The sequence below is a fragment of the Sarcophilus harrisii genome, chromosome 3, assembly GCF_902635505.1.
Source record: "Sarcophilus harrisii chromosome 3, mSarHar1.11, whole genome shotgun sequence".
NCBI lineage: Eukaryota > Metazoa > Chordata > Mammalia > Dasyuromorphia > Dasyuridae > Sarcophilus > Sarcophilus harrisii.
In genome coordinates this window covers 383,118,415-383,133,806 of record NC_045428.1, presented here as the reverse complement: position 1 = coordinate 383,133,806, position 15,392 = coordinate 383,118,415, and the positions used below count along the sequence as shown (strand labels likewise).

Here is a 15,392-nt window from a genome sequence, read left to right as displayed (position 1 = left end):
TGCTTGACTGAAAAAACCCACAAATAATTACCAACAGAAGATATCCTTGAAATTCACCAAATAAGATCTGTTTTTGCTTGTGAACGGGGATGATTAGATCAGGCATAGACTGAAGGCAGGAAGCAGCAGAGCAGCAGACAGTGAGTACGGAAGGCAGTTCACATAGAGTAGACCTGAAGGGGATGGGGAGTGAGCTCAGCCATTTCAGCAGGAAGAACTTTACCACAGTGTCGCTACTTTGCCCTGGAAGCAAGCCAGTAGATCAGCAGAGAAGCTATAAACACCATACCCACCCGGAGTGTCTCAGCATGCTCTCAGAGTCTCAGAGTACAGAGCAGCGCAACCATGGCGGTCCTGTTAGTGCCTCACTGCTGCCCCCTGCAGTCTATAGAGGAAGCTCGGTAATACCATCCAGCCCCTTACCCCACCCCCCAAAAAAGCAGACTGCATTTGGGGCTTTTTTGTTAGTTTCTTTTCTTTGATTCTTCTTTGACAAAATGAGCAAAAAATTAAAACGGGCTCTAACTATCAATAGCTTCTATATGGAAAGAGAGCAGACTTTTAACCCAAGGAGACTAAAAGCAGACTGTCTCCAGAGGAATCCCCAAAAGGGGATATGATCTGGTCTTCAACACACAAGACTCATAGAAGAAATTAAAAAGGCTCTCACAAGAGAGCTAGAAGAAAAATGGGAAAAGGAAAGGGAAGGTTGGCAAGAAAGTCTGGATAAGTCATTTAAAGACAGAGTAGATAAAGAAATGAAATCCTTGAAAAACAGAATTGGAATTGAATTGGAAAAGATAAACAATTCCAAGGAAAACAGAATCAGTGAATTGGAAAAAGAAAATAGCTCTCTAAAAAATAAAATTGGTGAAATGAAAAAAAAACTTCCATAGAACAAAACAACGCACTTAAAAAGTCAATTGGACACTTAGAAAAAAGATACAAAAAAGTAAATGAAGAAAATAATTCATTAAAAATCAGAATTGAACAAATGCAATTGAATGATTCAAGGAGACACCGAGAATCAATGAAGTAAAATTTAAAAAAAAATGAAACAATGGAAAAAATGTCAAATATCTTATTGGGAAAACAACAGACCTGGAAAATAGACCTAGGAGAGATAATCTGAGAATTATTGGACTTCCTGAAAAATATGATGAAAAAAAGAGTCTGGATACTATTTTCCAGGAAATTATCAAAGAGAACTTCCTGATGTTATAGAAACAGAGGGTAAAATACACATTGAAAAAATTCATCAATCACCTACTGAAAGGGACCCTAAAATCAAAACTTCAAGAAATATAGTAGCTAAATTCCAAGGAAAAAATATGACAAGCTACTAGAAAAAATCAGTTCAAATATAGAGGAACCACAATAAGGATTACTCAGGATCTAGCAGCTTCCATATTAAAGGATTGAAGGGCCTGGAATCTGATATTCCAAAAAGCTAAGGAACTTGGTATGCAGCCAAGAATAACTTACCCAGCCAAAATGAGCATTTTTTCCCCAGGGAAGAAGATGGACTTTCAATGAAATAAATGAATTTCATCTATTTCTGATGAAAAAAACGCAACTAAATAAAAAGTTTGATCTTCAAATATAGGACTCAGAGAAACCTAAAAAGGTAAAAAGAAATCTTGGGAACTATATTTATGTTATAAAGATAAAAAAGAACACATGTATAATTTGTTCTAGAAACTAGAGGTAGAAAGGAAATTGTACTAGAAAAAGGGTAAAGTGGGGGTATTACATCTCATGAAGAGGCAAAGGAAACCTCTTATATCTGAGAAAAAGAAGGGAAGGGGATGAACATAGTGTGTATTTCACTGTCATTAGAATTGGCTTAAAGAGAAAAATATTAAACATTGTAATGTTCTTTTCTCTAAAATATATTCGTTCTCCGGGAGCAGATTTCTCAGGGGGCTTCTGGAAGCAGCCTTAGTTTCTGTTCCAGGTAATAATCACCTCAAATGCAACCAGGGATTAAGGTCCAGATCCTTTATTTTCTCTTTCCTTCACTTGGAGCTTGGCTAGCTTTCTGGAGGCCTTCTGGATCTTGGTTTCAGTGTTCTCCACAGGACAGCCTGCCACCTCTTCTCTGTCTTCCTTTGTTCTGCCCATCTGAATCCTGGCTTCTCAATCTCCCAGAGTGCCCTTTGGCCCTGAGAGCTTCCTGCTTATGTGCTGCACACTGAATATACTCCAATCATTACATCACTAGGAAACCATTATTTGTTGTAGGATTGAAGCAATGCTAAATTACATTTACCCATTATCTCCTCAATTCCACTGACTTAGAACCTTGTAAGAATTCTAACATCTCCCACTTTCTTTTGATTTAGAACACAGGTGGTCATGACCTCCCTGACTTCTCAAGGAAGTAAGAACCCCCAAAAAGAAGGTGACTACATTTTCCCTGACTGCTCAAAAAAGGAGTGAAAACAACATAAAAAGGAGGTGATCATTCCCCCCCTGACATCTCAGGGAGATGAAAATACCAAAGGAAATGGGAAATCAAATCAGATTAGCGGGTTTCTGAAGGGGCTTACTTGAATACATCAATATGGGAGGTATTACACATAATTTCATAAATTACATAAGCTCATAGTAACATAACACAGGCTAGTAGTGATGTAACAAATAACATGAATCAACATGAGGAAATTATACATGTCCATAAGTCCTAAAAATAGTCCAAAAGGAATCTATTGTCCATTAGTTCATTGCCAGGAATCCAATAATTCCTGCAAGCTTTGAAGACCTTCAATAGTCTCATTTTATGTTAGGGAATCCAATGATTCCTGATGGTTTTCAAGTCCTGCAACAGTCTTACCTTGTGCTAGGGAATTCAATGATTCCTGCAGATTTTGTCCTTAGGTCTTCTCCTTTGTTTCCAGGTTTTTCTCTTTTTCTATCTCTCTCTGATGGACAAGGCGAATATGGCTTGTTGGCACCCATCTGATTCCTTCTCCATCTGTAGAAATATAAGCAAACCCTCTTCCTCAAGCAGTTAACCTATCTAATTCCCTTTTATTTACCACTTTATAAATCTCTCCTCATCACCTGGCAATTGCATTGGAGCTGCTTGCACCGGACACTGCCCTGTTGATTTAAAAAGCCTGTATTCTCCCCATTTGTAATCCCTTTCTGCTATCTAATTGCTTTTTGGATGACTGATCACATCAGAGTCCTGACCTTCTAAAGACTCCCTAGGTGTAAACTCAGCTGTCAACATGCCCCATCTCTCTTTTGTATGATATCTTGGGGGTGGGCCCTGCCTCTCATTTCCCTGGGTCAATCTACATTTTGCAGCCCAGTGGAAGCCTTGGTTGCATTTTGGACATGGGGTTTTGGGTTTTCTCTCACCCTGTCTTCTCACTCTATCTCCATATCTACACTGAGCTCTAAGATGTCCTATTTTTCCACATTGAAAACATCAATGAGTTTCTCTAGAAGTCTTTTGTCAAGACAGACCCTGTCTTCCCATATTCATCATAGTCTGGGTATAATAAGCATTTGTACCTCATGTGGCACAGCATCTTATTATCTCCTCTAAAGGAGCATCTTTGTGTAGTCCCCATATAATGTTTTGCAAACCTCATCAGCATTTTCCTTAGCTAGATGTCTGGTCATTATTTCTGTAGCTGAATTTTCTCCAATGGTTCTTGTGACAGCTGTTTGCAAATGTCTCACAAAATCCTCAAAGGGTTCATTGGGACCTTGCTCTATTTTTGTGAAGACTTCACCTCCATTTTTCTGTCCAGGGAGGGAACTCCAAGCTTTTATTGCAGCCTTAGAAATTTGCTCATATACTGTTATGGGATAATTAATCTGTTCTGAATTCTCTCCATACTGACCTTCACCTGCTAGTTGGTCAAAAGTGATTTGTACATTAACTCCTGTTTGCCTATTTCGTTGGATTTGAGTCCTTCATAATTTATGATACTCCAAAAGCCACAACAAGTTTTGTCCAGGTTCTAAACATGCCCTAGCTATGGATTTCCAATCACTCGGGGTTAAGATTTCATAAGCCAAACTATCTAGTAACATCTTAACATAAGATGATGTAGCCCCATAAAGAGTGCAACCCTTTTTCAAATCCTTAATTTTTTCCAAATCAAAAGGAATGTATCTTCTCCCTTTTTGACCTGAAGAGTCAATCTCTTCAATCACAGGATATGTATTTATAAAATCATATACATCCTGTCCTTCATTTTTTGCCTTAACTAATGCCTTTTCTAATCTTTTCACAGGCTGCTTCGTAGGTGGTTCTGATTGTGTTATTGCCTCTCCCCCTCCTCCTTCTCCCTCCACCCATGAAGGGTTAATTTAGGGAAGTAGTAATTGGGATTGGGAATGATCTAATTTTTCCTGCTGCGAATTCTTATCTAATTCTTCATCCTTTTCACCTAGTTTAGTTGGCACCTCCCCCTCCTGCTCTTTCTTCTTTTTCCTTATTCTAATATTTATATAATTTCCTAAAGCCAGTGTATTAAATTATATGTATTAAGTGTGTCTTTGGAAATTGAGTCAGGTCCATTTTTATTGTAAAATTGACAAAGTTCTCCTACTAATTTCCACTTGTTTAGATCCAATTCTTTTCCCATAGAGAACCAAGAAGATGTGTACTGTACAGTTTCTAAAAATTCAGTGATCTGATCCCAAATTATAATCAAACCTTGGCTTTTCATAACCCTTACAATGCTCTCTACACATTTTCCTTGAAAAGAAGGCTTTTTTCTAAACATTTGTCCCATTTTAGCTGAAATTCTACTTTATCTCTTTAACAAAGTTTTCTTGTTGTACTCACCCTAATTTCTGGGTCAAAGAGACTTTTCTACTGGATCAGGATCAGACACTTTTCCACTGAAATCAGGATCATGTCTGCCCCCACGTTCGGGTGCCAAAATGTACTGTTCTTTTCTCTAAAATATATTTGTTCTCTGGGAGCAGATTTCTCAAAGGGCTTCTGGAGGCAGCCTTAGTTTTGGTTCTGTGTAATAATCACCTCAAATGCAGCCAGGGATTAAAGTCCAGATCCTTTATTTTCTCTTTCCTTCACTTGGAGCTCGGCTAGCTTTCTGGAGGCCTTCCGGATCTTGGTTTCAGTGTTCTCCACAGGATAGCCTTTCTGCCCAACTGAATCCTGGCTTCTCAATTTCCCAGAGTGCCCTTTGGCTCTGAGAGCTTCTTGCTTATATGTTGCACACTGAGTATACTCCAATCACTACATCATCAGGAAACCAATATTTGTTGTAGGATTAAATCAATACTACATTACATTTAACCATTATCTCCTCAATTCCACTGACTTAGCACCTTGTAAGAATTCTAACAAAACATATTCAATTTATGATTAAACTTCTCCCATTGCATTGGAAAGTGGGAGGGGGAAAGTGAATAGGGAAGGAGTAAGCGAGGCAGAAGGGAATACAGAAATAGTGAAGAATGGGGGTAAGAAAGGGGGAGGAACTCTAAAGTGGGGGAGGGATACTAAAAAGGAAGGGCTGTGAGAAGCAAGTGGTGCTCACAAGTTCAATACTGGGGTGGGGGGGCGATAAGGGGGAAGAAAAGGAGAAAAGCATAAGCAAAGGTTAACAAGATGGCAGGTAATACAGAATTAGTCATTTTAACCATAAATGTAAATGGGGTAAACTTCCCCATCAAGAGGAAGTGATTAGCAGACTGGATTAAAAGCCATAATCCTACAATATGTTGTTTACAGAAACATACTTGAGGCACAGCGATACAAACAGAGTAAAGGTAAAAGGTTGGAGCAGAATCTACTATGCTTCAGGTAAAGTCAGAAAAGCAGGGGTAGCCATCCTGATCTCAGATTAAGCAAAAGCAAAAATTGATCTAATTAGAAGAGATAAGGAAGGGCACTATATCTTGCTAAAGGGTAGCATAGATAATGAAGCAATATCAATATTAAACATATATGCACCAAGTGGTGTAGCATCTAAATTCTTAAAAGAGAAATTAAGAAAACTGTAAGAAGAGATAGACAGCAAAACTATAATAGTGGGAGATCTCAACCTTGCACTCTCAGAATTAGACAAATCAAACCAAAAAATAAATAAGAAAGAAGTTAAAGAGGTAAATAGAATACTAGAAAAGTTAGACATGATAGATCTTTGGAGAAAACTAAATGGAGATAGAAAGGAGTACACTTTCTTCTCAGCAGTTCATGGAACCTATGCAAAAATTGACCATATATTAGGACATAAAAACCTGAAATTCAAATGCAGAAAGGCAGAAATAGTAAAGGTATTCTTTTCAGATCATGATGCAATGAAAATTACATTCAATTAAAAGCCAGGGGAAAATAGACCAAAAAAAATTGGAAACTAAATAATCTTATACTAAAGAATGATTGGATGAGACAGCAAATCATAGACATAATTAATAACGTCACCGAAGAGAATGACAACAATGAGATGTCATACCAAAATGTGTGGGATGCAGCCAAAGCAGCAATAAAGGGAAATTTCCTATCTCTAGAGGCCTACTTGCATAAAATAGAGAAAGAGAAAAAAAACTACTACTACTAAAAGGCTATTCACTGAATTGGGCTTGCAACTAAAATGCTAGAAAAGGAACAAATTAAAACCCCCAATCAAACCCTAAACTTGAAATTCTAAAAATAAAAGGAGAGATTAATAAAATTGAAAGTTAAAAAAAATTATTGAATTTATTAATAAAACTAAGAGTTCTATGAAAAACCAACAAAATAGATAAACCCTTAGTAAATCTATTTTTAAAAAGGAAGGAGGAAAATCAAATTGTTAGTCTTAAAAATGAAAAGGGAGAACTCACCACTAATGAAGAGGAAATTGGAGCAATAATTAGGAATTACTTTGCCAAACTTCATGCCAATAAATTCAATAACTTAAATGAAATGGAAGAATACCTTCAAAAAGATAGCTTGCCTAGATTAACAGAGGAAGAAGTAAATTGGTTAAACAGTCCCATCTTATGAAACGAAATAGAAGCTATTAATCACCTCCCTAAGAAAAAACTCCCAGGACCAGATGAATTTACATGTGAATTCTACCAAACATTTAAAGAACAATTAACTCCAATGCTACATAAACTATTTGAAAAAATAGGGATTGAAGGAGTCCTACCATAGTCCTTTTATGACACAGACATGGTACTGATACCTAAACCAGGTAAGTTGAAAACAGAGAAAGAAAATTATAGACCAATCTCCCTAATGAGTATTGATGCTAAAATCTTAAATAAAATATTAGCAAAAAGATTAAAGAAAATCATCCCCAGGATAATACACTATGACCAAGGAGGATTTATACCAGGAATGCAGGGCTGGTTCAATATTAGGAAAACTATTAGCATAATTGACTATATCAATAACCAAATTAACAAAAACCATATAATCATCTCAATAGATGGAGAAAAAGCATTTGATAAAATCCAACATCCATTTCTAATAAAAACACTTGGTATAGGAATAAATTGACTTTTCCTTAAAATAAGCAGGAGCATATATTAAAAACCATCAGTAAGCATCATATGTAATGGGGATAAACTGGAACCATTCTCAGTAAGATCAGGAGTGAAACAAGCTTGCCCACTATCACCATTATTATTCAGTATTGTATTAGAAATGCTAGCCTTTTTGCAAATGATATTGTATAGCATACTTCATTTTTATAATTATAACTGAACTTAGCATTCCACTGTTGTTATTGTTTGTTGATTATTTCTTTAAAAAACATTTTATTTGGTCAAACAAAGTGTTGTATTAAAGACTGTCTTAACAAGATGTATTCCATGAATATATTAAAATCACAAATGATTCCTTGAAAGATCTAACCACAGAGTTCTAAATAAAATAGTATGTAATAGTTCTCTAAATATTAATATTAAGGTAGGCATGATACAGGGAGATATGTGTTTACCAAAGGTGTTTTCTATTGTAATAGAGAATGTTCAAATGCAAGAGGCATTCTTTGCAAATGATGAAGTTCTCCAAATACTCCTATTAGCAAATGATATTCTGCTAATTGAATAAAGCCCTGAAATTCTACAAAATACCCTAAATGAGATCCATAATCATTTAAATGAATTGAACTTAAGTTGAATTCCTATTTTCCTGATTATAAAATGATGTTAGGTGGCTAGTCCATAGAGCTGGTCTGTTAGTGCATTTATCTCCAACTGGATAAGGATGGGGAATGAACTAAACCTAGATTTGACTAAGGGAAGGAAAGCAGATTATCTTTGGGAAGTTGTACAAAGCTTTTCATGACCCTAAATTTCTTCCTGAAACAAAGGTTTATCTTTTTAAAAAACCAACATCCTTATTCAATTATTAGTCCTGAGGGACTAGAGCTTGTATTGTGCCATATTTTAGAGTCACTCAGATATCTACACTTCATGGACACATATTCTAGGAATGAATTGCAGCATATTATCAATGAAGAAGTATGCATGACATAAAGAGGTTCTTATACAGAGCTAGCATCATATAAAAAGCTAGCATCATATAAGAGTACAATGTTATATAGGGAAAATGAGAGATCAGTGGAAGAACTATGTGCTTTATGGGTAGCCCTACAATCTCAAGAAATTTAGAGGAGGGTGCCTAGTATGTTAGGAGAGTTCCCTATGGGGACTTTTGTGATGTTCTTGTTTGGTTTTCTGGAGGTCTTGGAACAGTCTTCCTTTCAGTAGAGTAATCACCCCAAGAATAGTCAGGTGTTAAAGTCCAAATCCTTTATTGTTTCCTTCACAGTCTATTTTCTTGCCTGGGGGCCAGTCTAGCTTCCTTAAAGACCTTCTGGAGTCTTGGTTTCAGTGGGGGAAGTGGAGGAGGCCAGCCCCCATGTTGGTGTGAGATGAAATGAATGAATCTGGCTCTGGATTTGTTTGTGTTTGGCCCTTCTGCATCTCTCTCTGGCTCCGAGTCCCAGCTTATATGTGCTACACTGAGTATAAACCAATCATTATATCCCTAGGAAACCATTATTTGTTGTAAGATTAAATCAATCATACTGAATTTAGAGAACTATTAATCACCATGCTAAACTAGATAACCATTGTATCATCAATTCCACTGATTTAACACCTTGTAAGAATCCTTGTTTCAGGGTTTTGGCCCATAACATCTCTCGTTTTCTTTTGTTTTAGAACATAAGATGGTCACACCCTCCCTGGTTTCTCAAGAAGGTGAGAACCCCAAAAAGGAGGTGATCACACCTTCCCTGACTTCTCAAAAAAGGGGTGAAAACACCAAAAAAGGAGAAGGTGATAACACCCTCCCTGACATCTGAGGAAGGGAGATGAAAACCAAAGGAAAATGGGGAATCAAATCAGATTAGCCAGTTTCTGAAGGGTCTCACTTGAAACCGTTATATATAACTCCATCAACATGGGAGATACTACAAACAAACAACATGAATCAACATGAGGAATTATACATGTCCATAAGTCCTAGAAATAGTCCAAAACAACTTTATTGTCCATTACTTCATGTGTCAGATAATCCAATGATTCCTTCAGATTTTGAAATCCTGTATCCGTCTTATCATATGTTAAAGAATCCAATGATTCCTGCAGATTTTGAAGTCCCTCAATAGTTTTATCAACAGTTTTTCATCTCAGGAAATCCAATGATTCATGCTGGTTTTGAAGTTCTGTGAGTCTCATTATTAGCTATGCTCTTTCAGTGTCAAATGTTTCTTAGCTCTTCTCCTTTGTGTTTAGGTTTTTCTCTTTTTCTGTCTCTTTCCAGGTGCTCATTGGCACCCATCTGATTCCTTTTCCATCTGTAGAAATACAAGCAAGTCCTGTCTCCCAAGCAGTTAACCTCTCTAGTCCCTTCCATTCACCACTTTCTGGATCTCTCCTCATCACCTGGCAATTACATTGGAGCTGCTTGCACTGGACACTGCCCTTCTGTTGGGTTAAAAAGCCTGTATTCTCCCCAGTTGTAATCCCTTTCTGCCATCTGATTGCTTTTTGGCTGATTGATCATGTAATCCCTTGCTTCCTCAGATTATTTTTCAGCTGATTGATCATATCAGAGTACTGAAATTCTAAAGACACTCTGGGTGTAAACTTGGTTGCCATCATGCCCTATCTGTTTTTTGTTTGAGGTCTTGGAGCTGGGCCCTGCTTCTCATTTCCCTGGGTCAATATACAGTCTGAGGTCCAGTGGAAGCCCATGTTGCATTTTGTATATAGAGTTTTGGGTCTTGTTCTCTCACCCTGACTTCTCACTCTGTCTCTATGCCTACATTGAGCTTTCAGATGCCCTACTTTGCCACACTGAAAGCATTGAAGAGTCTCTCTGGACATCCCTTGCCAAGAGGGACCCTGTCTTCCCATGCTCTGCATGATAGCCTGTGTATAAAAGGCATTTGTGCCCACTGTAGCACAGCATCTTATGATTTCCTCTAAAGGAATATCTTTTTATAGTCCCAGAATAATTCTTCTACAAACCTCATTAGCATTTTCTTTAGCAAGTTGTCTTATCATAATTCCTGTAGCTGCATTTTCTCCAGTAGTTTGTAGGGCAGCTGTTTGCAGATGTCCCACAAAATCAGCAAAGGGTTCATTTGGACCTTGTTCTATTTTTGTATAGGCTTCCCCTCTATTCCTGGGAGGGTGTCCCATGCTTTGATAGCAGCAGCTCATATGCTAGCAAAGGGTAATTAATTTGTACTGAAGTGTCTGCACGCTGACCTTTACCTGCTAGTTTGTCAAAGATGATTTGTATATTAACTCCAGTTTGCTTATTTCATTGAGCTTGTATTCTACATAGCTCACTGTACTCTGAAAGCCACAAGTTTTGTCTAGGTTCTAAACATGTCCTTGCTATAGATTTCCAGTCAATAGGGCTTAAAATTTCATAAGCCAAATTCTCTAATAACATCTTAACATAAGATGATGTAGCCTCATAAAGAGTTCAACCCTTTTTAAAATTTTGATAATTTCCACATCAAAAGTTGTGTATCTTCTCCTAACTTGACCTGAAGAATCAAATTCTTCAATCACAGGGTATGCATTTATTTTAAAATCAGATATATCCTGTCTTTTTTTTTTTTTTTTTTTTTTTAGCTTTAACTAGTGCCTTTTGTAATCTTGTCATAGGGGGTGGACAAAGCTCCTTCATAGGTGGTGCTGATGGTGTCACGGCCCCTCCTCCTCCTCCTTCTCCCTCCACCCATGAAGGATCAATTGAGGGAGACAGGTCAGGGGATGGGGAATGCCCTAATGGCTCCTGCTATGAAGCACCACATTTCATCAGAATTGTACCTAACTCCATTCTTGTCTAATTCTTTATGCTTTTCACTGAGTTTGTCAGTATCCTCCCCCTCCTGCACTTTCTTCTTTTTCCTTATTCTAATACTTAGATAATTCCCTAAAGCCAGTTGTATTAAGTTGTATGTATCTGGATCTAATTCTTTTTCCTTAGAGAACCAAGGAGATGTGTATTTTAATATTTCAAAGAGTTCAATGATCTGCATACAAGTTACAATCAAACCTTGGTTTTTTATGAGTTTAACTAAACTTTCTACACATTTTCCTTGAGGTGGAAAAGGCTTCTTTCTAAACGTTTGTTCCATTTCTGCTGAAACAATACTTTAGCTCTTAACAAAGTTTTCTTCTTGTCTATTTTTGTAATTATCCTAATTTCTGAGTCACAGATGTAGGGCCTTAGCCCCACTGTTGGGCACCAAAATGTAATGTTCTTATTTGTTTTCTGGAAGCAGCCTTCCTTTCAGCAGATTAATCACCACAAGAATAGTCAGGTGTTAAAGTCCAAATCCTTTATTATCTCCTTCATAATCTAGTTTCCTTGACTAGGGCCTGAGCTCTGGCCTCCAGTCTGTTTGTCTTCTCTGCCTCTGAATCTGGCTAAGTGTGTCCGAGCTTATATGCTCTCTTATAATTACATTGTCATAGGTGTGAATTTTGGAGAAGTATATTAAGTACTAAGTACATGTACTAGAGACTATTAAGTACCATGCTAAACTAGATAACCAGTGTTAAGATAGAGTGCTATTATATTGTAATAAATAAAGAAATCTTTTTTAAAGGACATGAAAATTTAAAACTTTGCATAATTCTTCCAATTACGCCAATGGGGATCACATCAGTAATGACAAAGTTCACATACCAGAACTGTCTACCAGGCTTGAACTTATCAATCAGCCAGCAAGTATGTATTAGGGACTATCCAGTCTCTGTAGGAAATCATGTGTATCTAATGGGCAGTGGTAGAGAGTGAGAGAAAACATTCTTATATACATGTGAGTATACATGTAAGTATGTATGGGGCATAAAAGTAAACATAAACAAACATAAACATAAACATAAAAAGTAAAAGGTAAGAAATATCAGAAAAGCCAGATAAAAAGCTAGATAAGGAACATTTAGAGAGATAGATTAAAAAATCAGGATAATATGTGCCATTGACTTAACTATTATGTTTATAATGTCTAGCACAGTGCTTGACATATAATTGGTACTTTTCATTTACTCAGTTATATTATCTAGTGTATGGCAAGATTTATAGTATCTTTTTTTCCCTAGCTCCGTTTTCCCAATGGTAATCTGTTTTCCCTAACTATTGTTTTTAGTTCTTTGCAAAGATCAAAAAGAGTATAGTTTTCATTTTGGAATGCATTTGTATCTGAATTAAAACAAAAACTTCAGGACAGAATTTAACATTCAGATAAATATATTGTTTTGGGCTACAATGAGAATGTTTTTGGTACCAAGAAATGATGTAAATATGTGTATTAGTGAATAATATAATCCAAAAGTGTGTGATTTCACTTTTATTAAGTTAGTACATAAGTCTTATTGTAAGCCATTTTTTACTTTAGGAGCTGGTAGGGAGATGAGAGAGAAGGAAGATAATCCAATATTTAAAAATACCATTAAGTAAGCCTTGATTTCTGTTAATTTCCTCTATTTTCTATTTTGATTCTCCCAGAATCCTTGAGTTTTTGTAGTAAGTGACAGGTATTATCATTCATTGTACAAGAAAATCACTGTTTTCTTTATAAAATAATGTAGAAAGAATGTAGTCTTTAGAGCAAACAAAACAAGAAAGATGTATTTGAAAGCTTAGAACAATCAAGTTACTCAGATTCCAGCATCAAGTTTTCACAAATTGATACCTTTTATTTTATTGAAAAAGCAATTTAGATTTTAAGAAGCATATTGGAAACAGTAGTATTTAATATTCTTTCTTGTTTGTTCAAAATCTTAACATTTTCCAGAATGAATTTGGCTTACCAAATAGGCTAACTAAAACTGCTTGAAGTCTTTTGGGTAGCTTGTCTTTTAAAGGGTGACTTTTTTCCCTTTAGAGAAAAACAAGTCTGTTTTTAAACTCCGTCTTTCAAAAGACCTTTATTCATGTCTTTTTGCAAAGTCTTGGCAGAGTGTGTGTGTGTGTGTGCATGTGTATGTGTGTGTGTATCTGTGTCTGTGTATGTTTATGTATGCTTTATTCTCCAGTCAAGTGAATATCCTAGAACAGAAATTTCAGAAAATAATCATTTAAAACCAAAAAATGTATTTTAATGTTTACTTCTCTATTTTATAATTATCTCAAAGGTATAGATGATAGCAAGCATTTGTAGAAGTTTTTTTTTAAATAAGACTATATCATTTTACAGAAATATTGCTGATTAGTTAGAATATTGATTAGATCTATTCTACAATAAGATTGGAATATGATTTTCACATAAGATTACTTTTTCATTATTACTTTAATTATAATAGCTAGCATTTATATAGCTCTTTGTCTATATTATGCAATACACAAAAACCTTAAGGTGTTATTGAGGAAACCTAATCTGAAGAGATGGTGGCTTGTCTATGGAGATGATTATGTGATGGAGGATATGAATTTAGGTCTGACTAACAGTTCACTATTATCCTCTGCATCACCAGCTGCCTCAACACTTGCTGCTACAATCCTCTGAATTTCTCATTACAATACATAAGGGTAATTTAAGAAGCTATTTAAGCTGTCATTAAAAGATTGAATGGAAATAGAAGAAAATTAATAGAAGCATGTTAAATGTTTGGCAAAGATTTTTAAGTCTTATTCCTATGGAGGGGAAATAGGATAAACTTGAATTAGATTTTACTATATATTGCTGAATATGGAATTTAACACTAGCTCTTTGTTCTTTGTAAACATTACATCAGTTGATTCTCAGACAACCTTGTGAATTGGGGCAATTATTACTGCAGAAGAGGAAACCAAGACTGAAAGATTAAGGCATTTGTTCAAGATTATACAACTACTAAGTATTTAAAATAGGATTTGATTTGGGTCTTTCTGACTCCAGATCCAGTGTTCTAGCTATCTCAACAGCGGTGTCAAACAAATAGAAACAGATCTTTCTGGGTTGCATTTTGACTTAGAAAATTACAAATTAACCTTATTTATATTGTATCTACACTTATTTTGTTAAACAATCACCAGTTACATTTTAATCTGGTTTGGGCTGCACTTGGGTCCTTCCTAGGGGAGTTTAATGCTTCTGCACTATAACATATTGCTGTTTATTTAGTCAAAAATCTGTGTTATAGACAGCTGCACAATAGCTCTAAAATACATTCTGTGATCATTAAGATGCCCCAAATATCTTGTCTTAAAACAAGAAATTCAGTTATATTAAAAAGAAGAAAGGGCACTGGACTTGGAATCAGAAAGGTTAGATTAGATACAGAGAACTAGTTATCTGCCTGGGGTTGGGTGGGAAGAATCACTTCACTTCTTTTGAACTGCTTTCTCACCTGTGAAATAAAGGGATGAATTAAATTTCTAAGGCCAGATCTTTGAGCCTGTCAAATCAGTTTTTTTTTCTTCCTGCCTTAGGCTTTCACTATTGAACTTTGGGGAGTAGGTAGATTGATTTGAGTAACAAATCCTGAAAGGGTTGCTGTTATCAAGTGAATTTATGGCTATGTAAGGAGAATACTAGACCTAAATAAAGACAGGGGTATGTAACTTTAAGCAGCACCTATTGTGTTCCCTCATTTCCTGGGTCCAGATTGCTGTCTCAAGCTATTGATGGGCCCATTCAAAAACAAACAAACAAATCAAGAAACAAAAAGAAAAAAAAAACCAAGTAACTTCTTTTAAAAAGTTTTGAGCTTATAAATATATGTGTTCCAAAACATTTTGATCAAAATCTTTGAGTAAGGGCTTCCCAAGAAATGTTTTACTTATATGGAAATTGAATGGTGTCTAGTTATGTAAATTTTGGCGAATGAGAAAAGTGCCTAAGCAGAAACCTTTTCCCTTGAGTCAAGAAAGCTTTTCAGAACTTCTTAACCTTTAGTCCATGGTCTCTCTAACTGATCTATAGACAGATGTCAAAAAATTC

At 36.0% G+C, this 15,392-nt stretch overlaps 1 protein-coding gene across 1 annotated transcript in view; it reads left to right on the top strand.

The window, feature by feature from the left end:
- The window catches only part of FAM171B (family with sequence similarity 171 member B), a 102,477-nt gene that overhangs the window by 22,620 nt on the left and 64,465 nt on the right, over positions 1 to 15,392 (top strand). The window lies entirely within an intron of this gene.